Source organism: Phyllobates terribilis, unplaced genomic scaffold, assembly GCF_046119375.1.
Source record: "Phyllobates terribilis strain yellow unplaced genomic scaffold, ASM4611937v1 Scaffold_3__8_contigs__length_932513732, whole genome shotgun sequence".
In the NCBI taxonomy this organism is placed as follows: domain Eukaryota; kingdom Metazoa; phylum Chordata; class Amphibia; order Anura; family Dendrobatidae; genus Phyllobates; species Phyllobates terribilis.
In genome coordinates, this window is record NW_027362763.1 from 6,754,982 (window position 1) to 6,767,582 (window position 12,601).

At 42.1% G+C, this 12,601-nt stretch overlaps 29 non-coding genes across 29 annotated transcripts; 9 read left to right on the top strand and 20 right to left on the bottom strand.

Annotated features, from left to right (window-relative positions):
- Positions 1–102: 102 nt before the first annotated feature.
- TRNAY-GUA (transfer RNA tyrosine (anticodon GUA)) lies at positions 103–188 on the bottom strand. The gene is given in 2 exon segments: positions 103–138; positions 152–188. It is a non-coding gene; the product is annotated as a tRNA-Tyr (tRNA).
- Positions 189–297: 109 nt separating this feature from the next.
- Positions 298–370, bottom strand: TRNAA-AGC (transfer RNA alanine (anticodon AGC)). The gene has a single exon. It is a non-coding gene; the product is annotated as a tRNA-Ala (tRNA).
- A 753-nt stretch (positions 371–1,123) lies between these two features.
- TRNAN-GUU (transfer RNA asparagine (anticodon GUU)) lies at positions 1,124–1,197 on the top strand. Its single transcript has one exon. It is a non-coding gene; the product is annotated as a tRNA-Asn (tRNA).
- Positions 1,198–1,424: 227 nt separating this feature from the next.
- TRNAY-GUA (transfer RNA tyrosine (anticodon GUA)) lies at positions 1,425–1,510 on the bottom strand. The gene is given in 2 exon segments: positions 1,425–1,460; positions 1,474–1,510. It is a non-coding gene; the product is annotated as a tRNA-Tyr (tRNA).
- Positions 1,511–1,619: 109 nt separating this feature from the next.
- On the bottom strand, positions 1,620–1,692 carry TRNAA-AGC (transfer RNA alanine (anticodon AGC)). The gene has a single exon. It is a non-coding gene; the product is annotated as a tRNA-Ala (tRNA).
- A 754-nt stretch (positions 1,693–2,446) lies between these two features.
- On the top strand, positions 2,447–2,520 carry TRNAN-GUU (transfer RNA asparagine (anticodon GUU)). Its single transcript has one exon. It is a non-coding gene; the product is annotated as a tRNA-Asn (tRNA).
- Positions 2,521–2,747: 227 nt separating this feature from the next.
- On the bottom strand, positions 2,748–2,833 carry TRNAY-GUA (transfer RNA tyrosine (anticodon GUA)). Its single transcript is given in 2 exon segments — positions 2,748–2,783; positions 2,797–2,833. It is a non-coding gene; the product is annotated as a tRNA-Tyr (tRNA).
- Positions 2,834–2,942: 109 nt separating this feature from the next.
- On the bottom strand, positions 2,943–3,015 carry TRNAA-AGC (transfer RNA alanine (anticodon AGC)). Its single transcript has one exon. It is a non-coding gene; the product is annotated as a tRNA-Ala (tRNA).
- Positions 3,016–3,768: 753 nt separating this feature from the next.
- On the top strand, positions 3,769–3,842 carry TRNAN-GUU (transfer RNA asparagine (anticodon GUU)). The gene has a single exon. It is a non-coding gene; the product is annotated as a tRNA-Asn (tRNA).
- Positions 3,843–4,069: 227 nt separating this feature from the next.
- TRNAY-GUA (transfer RNA tyrosine (anticodon GUA)) lies at positions 4,070–4,155 on the bottom strand. The gene is given in 2 exon segments: positions 4,070–4,105; positions 4,119–4,155. It is a non-coding gene; the product is annotated as a tRNA-Tyr (tRNA).
- A 109-nt stretch (positions 4,156–4,264) lies between these two features.
- On the bottom strand, positions 4,265–4,337 carry TRNAA-AGC (transfer RNA alanine (anticodon AGC)). Its single transcript has one exon. It is a non-coding gene; the product is annotated as a tRNA-Ala (tRNA).
- Positions 4,338–5,091: 754 nt separating this feature from the next.
- On the top strand, positions 5,092–5,165 carry TRNAN-GUU (transfer RNA asparagine (anticodon GUU)). Its single transcript has one exon. It is a non-coding gene; the product is annotated as a tRNA-Asn (tRNA).
- A 227-nt stretch (positions 5,166–5,392) lies between these two features.
- Positions 5,393–5,478, bottom strand: TRNAY-GUA (transfer RNA tyrosine (anticodon GUA)). Its single transcript is given in 2 exon segments — positions 5,393–5,428; positions 5,442–5,478. It is a non-coding gene; the product is annotated as a tRNA-Tyr (tRNA).
- A 109-nt stretch (positions 5,479–5,587) lies between these two features.
- On the bottom strand, positions 5,588–5,660 carry TRNAA-AGC (transfer RNA alanine (anticodon AGC)). The gene has a single exon. It is a non-coding gene; the product is annotated as a tRNA-Ala (tRNA).
- Positions 5,661–6,413: 753 nt separating this feature from the next.
- Positions 6,414–6,487, top strand: TRNAN-GUU (transfer RNA asparagine (anticodon GUU)). Its single transcript has one exon. It is a non-coding gene; the product is annotated as a tRNA-Asn (tRNA).
- A 227-nt stretch (positions 6,488–6,714) lies between these two features.
- Positions 6,715–6,800, bottom strand: TRNAY-GUA (transfer RNA tyrosine (anticodon GUA)). The gene is given in 2 exon segments: positions 6,715–6,750; positions 6,764–6,800. It is a non-coding gene; the product is annotated as a tRNA-Tyr (tRNA).
- Positions 6,801–6,909: 109 nt separating this feature from the next.
- Positions 6,910–6,982, bottom strand: TRNAA-AGC (transfer RNA alanine (anticodon AGC)). Its single transcript has one exon. It is a non-coding gene; the product is annotated as a tRNA-Ala (tRNA).
- Positions 6,983–7,735: 753 nt separating this feature from the next.
- Positions 7,736–7,809, top strand: TRNAN-GUU (transfer RNA asparagine (anticodon GUU)). The gene has a single exon. It is a non-coding gene; the product is annotated as a tRNA-Asn (tRNA).
- Positions 7,810–8,036: 227 nt separating this feature from the next.
- Positions 8,037–8,122, bottom strand: TRNAY-GUA (transfer RNA tyrosine (anticodon GUA)). The gene is given in 2 exon segments: positions 8,037–8,072; positions 8,086–8,122. It is a non-coding gene; the product is annotated as a tRNA-Tyr (tRNA).
- A 109-nt stretch (positions 8,123–8,231) lies between these two features.
- Positions 8,232–8,304, bottom strand: TRNAA-AGC (transfer RNA alanine (anticodon AGC)). Its single transcript has one exon. It is a non-coding gene; the product is annotated as a tRNA-Ala (tRNA).
- A 753-nt stretch (positions 8,305–9,057) lies between these two features.
- Positions 9,058–9,131, top strand: TRNAN-GUU (transfer RNA asparagine (anticodon GUU)). The gene has a single exon. It is a non-coding gene; the product is annotated as a tRNA-Asn (tRNA).
- A 227-nt stretch (positions 9,132–9,358) lies between these two features.
- Positions 9,359–9,444, bottom strand: TRNAY-GUA (transfer RNA tyrosine (anticodon GUA)). The gene is given in 2 exon segments: positions 9,359–9,394; positions 9,408–9,444. It is a non-coding gene; the product is annotated as a tRNA-Tyr (tRNA).
- A 109-nt stretch (positions 9,445–9,553) lies between these two features.
- TRNAA-AGC (transfer RNA alanine (anticodon AGC)) lies at positions 9,554–9,626 on the bottom strand. The gene has a single exon. It is a non-coding gene; the product is annotated as a tRNA-Ala (tRNA).
- A 741-nt stretch (positions 9,627–10,367) lies between these two features.
- Positions 10,368–10,441, top strand: TRNAN-GUU (transfer RNA asparagine (anticodon GUU)). The gene has a single exon. It is a non-coding gene; the product is annotated as a tRNA-Asn (tRNA).
- Positions 10,442–10,668: 227 nt separating this feature from the next.
- On the bottom strand, positions 10,669–10,754 carry TRNAY-GUA (transfer RNA tyrosine (anticodon GUA)). The gene is given in 2 exon segments: positions 10,669–10,704; positions 10,718–10,754. It is a non-coding gene; the product is annotated as a tRNA-Tyr (tRNA).
- Positions 10,755–10,863: 109 nt separating this feature from the next.
- On the bottom strand, positions 10,864–10,936 carry TRNAA-AGC (transfer RNA alanine (anticodon AGC)). The gene has a single exon. It is a non-coding gene; the product is annotated as a tRNA-Ala (tRNA).
- A 741-nt stretch (positions 10,937–11,677) lies between these two features.
- TRNAN-GUU (transfer RNA asparagine (anticodon GUU)) lies at positions 11,678–11,751 on the top strand. Its single transcript has one exon. It is a non-coding gene; the product is annotated as a tRNA-Asn (tRNA).
- Positions 11,752–11,979: 228 nt separating this feature from the next.
- Positions 11,980–12,065, bottom strand: TRNAY-GUA (transfer RNA tyrosine (anticodon GUA)). The gene is given in 2 exon segments: positions 11,980–12,015; positions 12,029–12,065. It is a non-coding gene; the product is annotated as a tRNA-Tyr (tRNA).
- Positions 12,066–12,174: 109 nt separating this feature from the next.
- TRNAA-AGC (transfer RNA alanine (anticodon AGC)) lies at positions 12,175–12,247 on the bottom strand. Its single transcript has one exon. It is a non-coding gene; the product is annotated as a tRNA-Ala (tRNA).
- Positions 12,248–12,601: the final 354 nt, after the last annotated feature.

Consider the following 12,601-nt stretch of genomic DNA (forward strand, 5'->3'; position numbering starts at 1 on the left):
GAAAGTTTCCTGGACTAGATTTTTTTTATAGTCGTACAGAAGGAGCATAGCAGTGGTGTGTTTGCCAGTAGGTACAAAACATAAGATAGGACGAAGAAAATGTCCTTCGAGCCGGAATTGAACCAGCGACCTAAGGATTGCTAATTTACAACTACAGTCCTCCGCTCTACCAGCTGAGCTATCGAAGGCTTGTTTGGCCTATGGAGGAAAGCCTCCTAGGTCTAGCTGTGGGAGCCATGAGCAGTTTGCAAAAGAATCATCGCTCTACCAACTGAAAAAAACAATAAATGATAAATTTGGAGAATGCGGGCATCGATCCCGCTACCTCTCGCATGCTAAGCGAGCGCTCTACCACTTGAGCTAATCCCCCATGCCTGATGACCTTGTTTTTAGTTTCTTGCCACAACACATAACAATTTTCATATGCTGTGACACGTGCCATTGCATCCTCTTTCGTTTTTTTTTGTTTTTTTTTTTTTTTTTTTAAGTGCGGATTACTTTTTGCCAAAGTTGAAGACCATAAGTGGAATTCATAAGGTGAATGTTGGCTTACAAATATGGGCAAGCAACTTTCTAGCAAACCTTTTCTACGTATATGGAAAACCAAATTGAAGGGAGTGAAATAAACCTAAATAGTTTGTAGAAGGAAGTTGTAATGTAGCACAATCCCATGCAGAAGCTTTAGACTTTTTTAGTTTGGTTTAATTTTTGAGCTCATTTTTATTTTTTGAGCTCATTTTTATTCTTTTAGCCGAAACGCGCTTGCTTTGACTGAAGCATTTTGGCAAAATGTAAAGGTGAATTCTATAAAAAAAAGCAATAACTTAGCAGAGGATGGTTTCGATCCATCGACCTCTGGGTTATGGGCCCAGCACGCTTCCGCTGCGCCACTCTGCTGCTGGTTACAGGTGATAAGAGGAGAACCTAATTACTGTCTGACTTCAGGTCCATGCGATGGAATTCATCAGTAAGAGCTTATTTGTGGGCTATTAGAGTATTCCTAGGGTTCTGCAATTGTTTCTTTGTTTCTATAGCTTTCTTTTATCATGTTATTCTTGCAAATCATCTGCGTAAATTGTGTTTGACCTGGCTGAGGCTGTCAGAAAATCAAGTAGAGGCTTGTGTCTCTGTGGCGCAATCGGTTAGCGCGTTCGGCTGTTAACCGAAAGGTTGGTGGTTCAAGCCCACCCAGGGACGTTGGTGTCTTTTGCTTGGGTATCATGCTACGGTTGAAGAACGTTCCTCTTTGGCCCACAGCAGGTCCCGCAAGTAAAGGCTATGTTGCTGCCACCTACGTTTTGAAAACCCAAGGTGCAACGGAGGAAAGTTTCCTGGACTAGATTTTTTTTATAGTCGTACAGAAGGAGCATAGCAGTGGTGTGTTTGCCAGTAGGTACAAAACATAAGATAGGACGAAGAAAATGTCCTTCGAGCCGGAATTGAACCAGCGACCTAAGGATTGCTAATTTACAACTACAGTCCTCCGCTCTACCAGCTGAGCTATCGAAGGCTTGTTTGGCCTATGGAGGAAAGCCTCCTAGGTCTAGCTGTGGGAGCCATGAGCAGTTTGCAAAAGAATCATCGCTCTACCAACTGAAAAAAACAATAAATGATAAATTTGGAGAATGCGGGCATCGATCCCGCTACCTCTCGCATGCTAAGCGAGCGCTCTACCACTTGAGCTAATCCCCCATGCCTGATGACCTTGTTTTTAGTTTCTTGCCACAACACATAACAATTTTCATATGCTGTGACACGTGCCATTGCATCCTCTTTCGTTTTTTTTTGTTTTTTTTTTTTTTTTTTTTAAGTGCGGATTACTTTTTGCCAAAGTTGAAGACCATAAGTGGAATTCATAAGGTGAATGTTGGCTTACAAATATGGGCAAGCAACTTTCTAGCAAACCTTTTCTACGTATATGGAAAACCAAATTGAAGGGAGTGAAATAAACCTAAATAGTTTGTAGAAGGAAGTTGTAATGTAGCACAATCCCATGCAGAAGCTTTAGACTTTTTTAGTTTGGTTTAATTTTTGAGCTCATTTTTATTTTTTGAGCTCATTTTTATTCTTTTAGCCGAAACGCGCTTGCTTTGACTGAAGCATTTTGGCAAAATGTAAAGGTGAATTCTATAAAAAAAAGCAATAACTTAGCAGAGGATGGTTTCGATCCATCGACCTCTGGGTTATGGGCCCAGCACGCTTCCGCTGCGCCACTCTGCTGCTGGTTACAGGTGATAAGAGGAGAACCTAATTACTGTCTGACTTCAGGTCCATGCGATGGAATTCATCAGTAAGAGCTTATTTGTGGGCTATTAGAGTATTCCTAGGGTTCTGCAATTGTTTCTTTGTTTCTATAGCTTTCTTTTATCATGTTATTCTTGCAAATCATCTGCGTAAATTGTGTTTGACCTGGCTGAGGCTGTCAGAAAATCAAGTAGAGGCTTGTGTCTCTGTGGCGCAATCGGTTAGCGCGTTCGGCTGTTAACCGAAAGGTTGGTGGTTCAAGCTCACCCAGGGACGTTGGTGTCTTTTGCTTGGGTATCATGCTACGGTTGAAGAACGTTCCTCTTTGGCCCACAGCAGGTCCCGCAAGTAAAGGCTATGTTGCTGCCACCTACGTTTTGAAAACCCAAGGTGCAACGGAGGAAAGTTTCCTGGACTAGATTTTTTTTATAGTCGTACAGAAGGAGCATAGCAGTGGTGTGTTTGCCAGTAGGTACAAAACATAAGATAGGACGAAGAAAATGTCCTTCGAGCCGGAATTGAACCAGCGACCTAAGGATTGCTAATTTACAACTACAGTCCTCCGCTCTACCAGCTGAGCTATCGAAGGCTTGTTTGGCCTATGGAGGAAAGCCTCCTAGGTCTAGCTGTGGGAGCCATGAGCAGTTTGCAAAAGAATCATCGCTCTACCAACTGAAAAAAACAATAAATGATAAATTTGGAGAATGCGGGCATCGATCCCGCTACCTCTCGCATGCTAAGCGAGCGCTCTACCACTTGAGCTAATCCCCCATGCCTGATGACCTTGTTTTTAGTTTCTTGCCACAACACATAACAATTTTCATATGCTGTGACACGTGCCATTGCATCCTCTTTCGTTTTTTTTTGTTTTTTTTTTTTTTTTTTTAAGTGCGGATTACTTTTTGCCAAAGTTGAAGACCATAAGTGGAATTCATAAGGTGAATGTTGGCTTACAAATATGGGCAAGCAACTTTCTAGCAAACCTTTTCTACGTATATGGAAAACCAAATTGAAGGGAGTGAAATAAACCTAAATAGTTTGTAGAAGGAAGTTGTAATGTAGCACAATCCCATGCAGAAGCTTTAGACTTTTTTAGTTTGGTTTAATTTTTGAGCTCATTTTTATTTTTTGAGCTCATTTTTATTCTTTTAGCCGAAACGCGCTTGCTTTGACTGAAGCATTTTGGCAAAATGTAAAGGTGAATTCTATAAAAAAAAGCAATAACTTAGCAGAGGATGGTTTCGATCCATCGACCTCTGGGTTATGGGCCCAGCACGCTTCCGCTGCGCCACTCTGCTGCTGGTTACAGGTGATAAGAGGAGAACCTAATTACTGTCTGACTTCAGGTCCATGCGATGGAATTCATCAGTAAGAGCTTATTTGTGGGCTATTAGAGTATTCCTAGGGTTCTGCAATTGTTTCTTTGTTTCTATAGCTTTCTTTTATCATGTTATTCTTGCAAATCATCTGCGTAAATTGTGTTTGACCTGGCTGAGGCTGTCAGAAAATCAAGTAGAGGCTTGTGTCTCTGTGGCGCAATCGGTTAGCGCGTTCGGCTGTTAACCGAAAGGTTGGTGGTTCAAGCCCACCCAGGGACGTTGGTGTCTTTTGCTTGGGTATCATGCTACGGTTGAAGAACGTTCCTCTTTGGCCCACAGCAGGTCCCGCAAGTAAAGGCTATGTTGCTGCCACCTACGTTTTGAAAACCCAAGGTGCAACGGAGGAAAGTTTCCTGGACTAGATTTTTTTTATAGTCGTACAGAAGGAGCATAGCAGTGGTGTGTTTGCCAGTAGGTACAAAACATAAGATAGGACGAAGAAAATGTCCTTCGAGCCGGAATTGAACCAGCGACCTAAGGATTGCTAATTTACAACTACAGTCCTCCGCTCTACCAGCTGAGCTATCGAAGGCTTGTTTGGCCTATGGAGGAAAGCCTCCTAGGTCTAGCTGTGGGAGCCATGAGCAGTTTGCAAAAGAATCATCGCTCTACCAACTGAAAAAAACAATAAATGATAAATTTGGAGAATGCGGGCATCGATCCCGCTACCTCTCGCATGCTAAGCGAGCGCTCTACCACTTGAGCTAATCCCCCATGCCTGATGACCTTGTTTTTAGTTTCTTGCCACAACACATAACAATTTTCATATGCTGTGACACGTGCCATTGCATCCTCTTTCGTTTTTTTTTGTTTTTTTTTTTTTTTTTTTTAAGTGCGGATTACTTTTTGCCAAAGTTGAAGACCATAAGTGGAATTCATAAGGTGAATGTTGGCTTACAAATATGGGCAAGCAACTTTCTAGCAAACCTTTTCTACGTATATGGAAAACCAAATTGAAGGGAGTGAAATAAACCTAAATAGTTTGTAGAAGGAAGTTGTAATGTAGCACAATCCCATGCAGAAGCTTTAGACTTTTTTAGTTTGGTTTAATTTTTGAGCTCATTTTTATTTTTTGAGCTCATTTTTATTCTTTTAGCCGAAACGCGCTTGCTTTGACTGAAGCATTTTGGCAAAATGTAAAGGTGAATTCTATAAAAAAAAGCAATAACTTAGCAGAGGATGGTTTCGATCCATCGACCTCTGGGTTATGGGCCCAGCACGCTTCCGCTGCGCCACTCTGCTGCTGGTTACAGGTGATAAGAGGAGAACCTAATTACTGTCTGACTTCAGGTCCATGCGATGGAATTCATCAGTAAGAGCTTATTTGTGGGCTATTAGAGTATTCCTAGGGTTCTGCAATTGTTTCTTTGTTTCTATAGCTTTCTTTTATCATGTTATTCTTGCAAATCATCTGCGTAAATTGTGTTTGACCTGGCTGAGGCTGTCAGAAAATCAAGTAGAGGCTTGTGTCTCTGTGGCGCAATCGGTTAGCGCGTTCGGCTGTTAACCGAAAGGTTGGTGGTTCAAGCTCACCCAGGGACGTTGGTGTCTTTTGCTTGGGTATCATGCTACGGTTGAAGAACGTTCCTCTTTGGCCCACAGCAGGTCCCGCAAGTAAAGGCTATGTTGCTGCCACCTACGTTTTGAAAACCCAAGGTGCAACGGAGGAAAGTTTCCTGGACTAGATTTTTTTTATAGTCGTACAGAAGGAGCATAGCAGTGGTGTGTTTGCCAGTAGGTACAAAACATAAGATAGGACGAAGAAAATGTCCTTCGAGCCGGAATTGAACCAGCGACCTAAGGATTGCTAATTTACAACTACAGTCCTCCGCTCTACCAGCTGAGCTATCGAAGGCTTGTTTGGCCTATGGAGGAAAGCCTCCTAGGTCTAGCTGTGGGAGCCATGAGCAGTTTGCAAAAGAATCATCGCTCTACCAACTGAAAAAAACAATAAATGATAAATTTGGAGAATGCGGGCATCGATCCCGCTACCTCTCGCATGCTAAGCGAGCGCTCTACCACTTGAGCTAATCCCCCATGCCTGATGACCTTGTTTTTAGTTTCTTGCCACAACACATAACAATTTTCATATGCTGTGACACGTGCCATTGCATCCTCTTTCGTTTTTTTTTTTTTTTTTTTTTTTTTTTTTAAGTGCGGATTACTTTTTGCCAAAGTTGAAGACCATAAGTGGAATTCATAAGGTGAATGTTGGCTTACAAATATGGGCAAGCAACTTTCTAGCAAACCTTTTCTACGTATATGGAAAACCAAATTGAAGGGAGTGAAATAAACCTAAATAGTTTGTAGAAGGAAGTTGTAATGTAGCACAATCCCATGCAGAAGCTTTAGACTTTTTTAGTTTGGTTTAATTTTTGAGCTCATTTTTATTTTTTGAGCTCATTTTTATTCTTTTAGCCGAAACGCGCTTGCTTTGACTGAAGCATTTTGGCAAAATGTAAAGGTGAATTCTATAAAAAAAAGCAATAACTTAGCAGAGGATGGTTTCGATCCATCGACCTCTGGGTTATGGGCCCAGCACGCTTCCGCTGCGCCACTCTGCTGCTGGTTACAGGTGATAAGAGGAGAACCTAATTACTGTCTGACTTCAGGTCCATGCGATGGAATTCATCAGTAAGAGCTTATTTGTGGGCTATTAGAGTATTCCTAGGGTTCTGCAATTGTTTCTTTGTTTCTATAGCTTTCTTTTATCATGTTATTCTTGCAAATCATCTGCGTAAATTGTGTTTGACCTGGCTGAGGCTGTCAGAAAATCAAGTAGAGGCTTGTGTCTCTGTGGCGCAATCGGTTAGCGCGTTCGGCTGTTAACCGAAAGGTTGGTGGTTCAAGCTCACCCAGGGACGTTGGTGTCTTTTGCTTGGGTATCATGCTACGGTTGAAGAACGTTCCTCTTTGGCCCACAGCAGGTCCCGCAAGTAAAGGCTATGTTGCTGCCACCTACGTTTTGAAAACCCAAGGTGCAACGGAGGAAAGTTTCCTGGACTAGATTTTTTTTATAGTCGTACAGAAGGAGCATAGCAGTGGTGTGTTTGCCAGTAGGTACAAAACATAAGATAGGACGAAGAAAATGTCCTTCGAGCCGGAATTGAACCAGCGACCTAAGGATTGCTAATTTACAACTACAGTCCTCCGCTCTACCAGCTGAGCTATCGAAGGCTTGTTTGGCCTATGGAGGAAAGCCTCCTAGGTCTAGCTGTGGGAGCCATGAGCAGTTTGCAAAAGAATCATCGCTCTACCAACTGAAAAAAACAATAAATGATAAATTTGGAGAATGCGGGCATCGATCCCGCTACCTCTCGCATGCTAAGCGAGCGCTCTACCACTTGAGCTAATCCCCCATGCCTGATGACCTTGTTTTTAGTTTCTTGCCACAACACATAACAATTTTCATATGCTGTGACACGTGCCATTGCATCCTCTTTCGTTTTTTTTTGTTTTTTTTTTTTTTTTTTTAAGTGCGGATTACTTTTTGCCAAAGTTGAAGACCATAAGTGGAATTCATAAGGTGAATGTTGGCTTACAAATATGGGCAAGCAACTTTCTAGCAAACCTTTTCTACGTATATGGAAAACCAAATTGAAGGGAGTGAAATAAACCTAAATAGTTTGTAGAAGGAAGTTGTAATGTAGCACAATCCCATGCAGAAGCTTTAGACTTTTTTAGTTTGGTTTAATTTTTGAGCTCATTTTTATTTTTTGAGCTCATTTTTATTCTTTTAGCCGAAACGCGCTTGCTTTGACTGAAGCATTTTGGCAAAATGTAAAGGTGAATTCTATAAAAAAAAGCAATAACTTAGCAGAGGATGGTTTCGATCCATCGACCTCTGGGTTATGGGCCCAGCACGCTTCCGCTGCGCCACTCTGCTGCTGGTTACAGGTGATAAGAGGAGAACCTAATTACTGTCTGACTTCAGGTCCATGCGATGGAATTCATCAGTAAGAGCTTATTTGTGGGCTATTAGAGTATTCCTAGGGTTCTGCAATTGTTTCTTTGTTTCTATAGCTTTCTTTTATCATGTTATTCTTGCAAATCATCTGCGTAAATTGTGTTTGACCTGGCTGAGGCTGTCAGAAAATCAAGTAGAGGCTTGTGTCTCTGTGGCGCAATCGGTTAGCGCGTTCGGCTGTTAACCGAAAGGTTGGTGGTTCAAGCTCACCCAGGGACGTTGGTGTCTTTTGCTTGGGTATCATGCTACGGTTGAAGAACGTTCCTCTTTGGCCCACAGCAGGTCCCGCAAGTAAAGGCTATGTTGCTGCCACCTACGTTTTGAAAACCCAAGGTGCAACGGAGGAAAGTTTCCTGGACTAGATTTTTTTTATAGTCGTACAGAAGGAGCATAGCAGTGGTGTGTTTGCCAGTAGGTACAAAACATAAGATAGGACGAAGAAAATGTCCTTCGAGCCGGAATTGAACCAGCGACCTAAGGATTGCTAATTTACAACTACAGTCCTCCGCTCTACCAGCTGAGCTATCGAAGGCTTGTTTGGCCTATGGAGGAAAGCCTCCTAGGTCTAGCTGTGGGAGCCATGAGCAGTTTGCAAAAGAATCATCGCTCTACCAACTGAAAAAAACAATAAATGATAAATTTGGAGAATGCGGGCATCGATCCCGCTACCTCTCGCATGCTAAGCGAGCGCTCTACCACTTGAGCTAATCCCCCATGCCTGATGACCTTGTTTTTAGTTTCTTGCCACAACACATAACAATTTTCATATGCTGTGACACGTGCCATTGCATCCTCTTTCGTTTTTTTTTGTTTTTTTTTTTTTTTTTTTAAGTGCGGATTACTTTTTGCCAAAGTTGAAGACCATAAGTGGAATTCATAAGGTGAATGTTGGCTTACAAATATGGGCAAGCAACTTTCTAGCAAACCTTTTCTACGTATATGGAAAACCAAATTGAAGGGAGTGAAATAAACCTAAATAGTTTGTAGAAGGAAGTTGTAATGTAGCACAATCCCATGCAGAAGCTTTAGACTTTTTTAGTTTGGTTTAATTTTTGAGCTCATTTTTATTTTTTGAGCTCATTTTTATTCTTTTAGCCGAAACGCGCTTGCTTTGACTGAAGCATTTTGGCAAAATGTAAAGGTGAATTCTATAAAAAAAAGCAATAACTTAGCAGAGGATGGTTTCGATCCATCGACCTCTGGGTTATGGGCCCAGCACGCTTCCGCTGCGCCACTCTGCTGCTGGTTACAGGTGATAAGAGGAGAACCTAATTACTGTCTGACTTCAGGTCCATGCGATGGAATTCATCAGTAAGAGCTTATTTGTGGGCTATTAGAGTATTCCTAGGGTTCTGCAATTGTTTCTTTGTTTCTATAGCTTTCTTTTATCATGTTATTCTTGCAAATCATCTGCGTAAATTGTGTTTGACCTGGCTGAGGCTGTCAGAAAATCAAGTAGAGGCTTGTGTCTCTGTGGCGCAATCGGTTAGCGCGTTCGGCTGTTAACCGAAAGGTTGGTGGTTCAAGCCCACCCAGGGACGTTGGTGTCTTTTGCTTGGGTATCATGCTACGGTTGAAGAACGTTCCTCTTTGGCCCACAGCAGGTCCCGCAAGTAAAGGCTATGTTGCTGCCACCTACGTTTTGAAAACCCAAGGTGCAACGGAGGAAAGTTTCCTGGACTAGATTTTTTTTATAGTCGTACAGAAGGAGCATAGCAGTGGTGTGTTTGCCAGTAGGTACAAAACATAAGATAGGACGAAGAAAATGTCCTTCGAGCCGGAATTGAACCAGCGACCTAAGGATTGCTAATTTACAACTACAGTCCTCCGCTCTACCAGCTGAGCTATCGAAGGCTTGTTTGGCCTATGGAGGAAAGCCTCCTAGGTCTAGCTGTGGGAGCCATGAGCAGTTTGCAAAAGAATCATCGCTCTACCAACTGAAAAAAACAATAAATGATAAATTTGGAGAATGCGGGCATCGATCCCGCTACCTCTCGCATGCTAAGCGAGCGCTCTACCACTTGAGCTAATCCCCCATGCCTGATGACCTTGTTTTTAGTTTCTTGCCACAACACATAACAATTTTCATATGCTGTGACACGTGCCATTGCATCCTCTTTCGTTTTTTTTTTTTTTTTTAAGTGCGGATTACTTTTTGCCAAAGTTGAAGACCATAAGTGGAATTCATAAGGTGAATGTTGGCTTACAAATATGGGCAAGCAACTTTCTAGCAAACCTTTTCTACGTATATGGAAAACCAAATTGAAGGGAGTGAAATAAACCTAAATAGTTTGTAGAAGGAAGTTGTAATGTAGCACAATCCCATGCAGAAGCTTTAGACTTTTTTAGTTTGGTTTAATTTTTGAGCTCATTTTTATTTTTTGAGCTCATTTTTATTCTTTTAGCCGAAACGCGCTTGCTTTGACTGAAGCATTTTGGCAAAATGTAAAGGTGAATTCTATAAAAAAAAGCAATAACTTAGCAGAGGATGGTTTCGATCCATCGACCTCTGGGTTATGGGCCCAGCACGCTTCCGCTGCGCCACTCTGCTGCTGGTTACAGGTGATAAGAGGAGAACCTAATTACTGTCTGACTTCAGGTCCATGCGATGGAATTCATCAGTAAGAGCTTATTTGTGGGCTATTAGAGTATTCCTAGGGTTCTGCAATTGTTTCTTTGTTTCTATAGCTTTCTTTTATCATGTTATTCTTGCAAATCATCTGCGTAAATTGTGTTTGACCTGGCTGAGGCTGTCAGAAAATCAAGTAGAGGCTTGTGTCTCTGTGGCGCAATCGGTTAGCGCGTTCGGCTGTTAACCGAAAGGTTGGTGGTTCAAGCCCACCCAGGGACGTTGGTGTCTTTTGCTTGGGTATCATGCTACGGTTGAAGAACGTTCCTCTTTGGCCCACAGCAGGTCCCGCAAGTAAAGGCTATGTTGCTGCCACCTACGTTTTGAAAACCCAAGGTGCAACGGAGGAAAGTTTCCTGGACTAGATTTTTTTTATAGTCGTACAGAAGGAGCATAGCAGTGGTGTGTTTGCCAGTAGGTACAAAACATAAGATAGGACGAAGAAAATGTCCTTCGAGCCGGAATTGAACCAGCGACCTAAGGATTGCTAATTTACAACTACAGTCCTCCGCTCTACCAGCTGAGCTATCGAAGGCTTGTTTGGCCTATGGAGGAAAGCCTCCTAGGTCTAGCTGTGGGAGCCATGAGCAGTTTGCAAAAGAATCATCGCTCTACCAACTGAAAAAAACAATAAATGATAAATTTGGAGAATGCGGGCATCGATCCCGCTACCTCTCGCATGCTAAGCGAGCGCTCTACCACTTGAGCTAATCCCCCATGCCTGATGACCTTGTTTTTAGTTTCTTGCCACAACACATAACAATTTTCATATGCTGTGACACGTGCCATTGCATCCTCTTTCGTTTTTTTTTTTTTTTTTAAGTGCGGATTACTTTTTGCCAAAGTTGAAGACCATAAGTGGAATTCATAAGGTGAATGTTGGCTTACAAATATGGGCAAGCAACTTTCTAGCAAACCTTTTCTACGTATATGGAAAACCAAATTGAAGGGAGTGAAATAAACCTAAATAGTTTGTAGAAGGAAGTTGTAATGTAGCACAATCCCATGCAGAAGCTTTAGACTTTTTTAGTTTGGTTTAATTTTTGAGCTCATTTTTATTTTTTGAGCTCATTTTTATTCTTTTAGCCGAAACGCGCTTGCTTTGACTGAAGCATTTTGGCAAAATGTAAAGGTGAATTCTATAAAAAAAAGCAATAACTTAGCAGAGGATGGTTTCGATCCATCGACCTCTGGGTTATGGGCCCAGCACGCTTCCGCTGCGCCACTCTGCTGCTGGTTACAGGTGATAAGAGGAGAACCTAATTACTGTCTGACTTCAGGTCCATGCGATGGAATTCATCAGTAAGAGCTTATTTGTGGGCTATTAGAGTATTCCTAGGGTTCTGCAATTGTTTCTTTGTTTCTATAGCTTTCTTTTATCATGTTATTCTTGCAAATCATCTGCGTAAATTGTGTTTGACCTGGCTGAGGCTGTCAGAAAATCAAGTAGAGGCTTGTGTCTCTGTGGCGCAATCGGTTAGCGCGTTCGGCTGTTAACCGAAAGGTTGGTGGTTCAAGCCCACCCAGGGACGTTGGTGTCTTTTGCTTGGGTATCATGCTACGGTTGAAGAACGTTCCTCTTTGGCCCACAGCAGGTCCCGCAAGTAAAGGCTATGTTGCTGCCACCTACGTTTTGAAAACCCAAGGTGCAACGGAGGAAAGTTTCCTGGACTAGATTTTTTTTTATAGTCGTACAGAAGGAGCATAGCAGTGGTGTGTTTGCCAGTAGGTACAAAACATAAGATAGGACGAAGAAAATGTCCTTCGAGCCGGAATTGAACCAGCGACCTAAGGATTGCTAATTTACAACTACAGTCCTCCGCTCTACCAGCTGAGCTATCGAAGGCTTGTTTGGCCTATGGAGGAAAGCCTCCTAGGTCTAGCTGTGGGAGCCATGAGCAGTTTGCAAAAGAATCATCGCTCTACCAACTGAAAAAAACAATAAATGATAAATTTGGAGAATGCGGGCATCGATCCCGCTACCTCTCGCATGCTAAGCGAGCGCTCTACCACTTGAGCTAATCCCCCATGCCTGATGACCTTGTTTTTAGTTTCTTGCCACAACACATAACAATTTTCATATGCTGTGACACGTGCCATTGCATCCTCTTTCGTTTTTTTTTTTTTTTTTAAGTGCGGATTACTTTTTGCCAAAGTTGAAGACCATAAGTGGAATTCATAAGGTGAATGTTGGCTTACAAATATGGGCAAGCAACTTTCTAGCAAACCTTTTCTACGTATATGGAAAACCAAATTGAAGGGAGTGAAATAAACCTAAATAGTTTGTAGAAGGAAGTTGTAATGTAGCACAATCCCATGCAGAAGCTTTAGACTTTTTTAGTTTGGTTTAATTTTTGAGCTCATTTTTATTTTTTGAGCTCA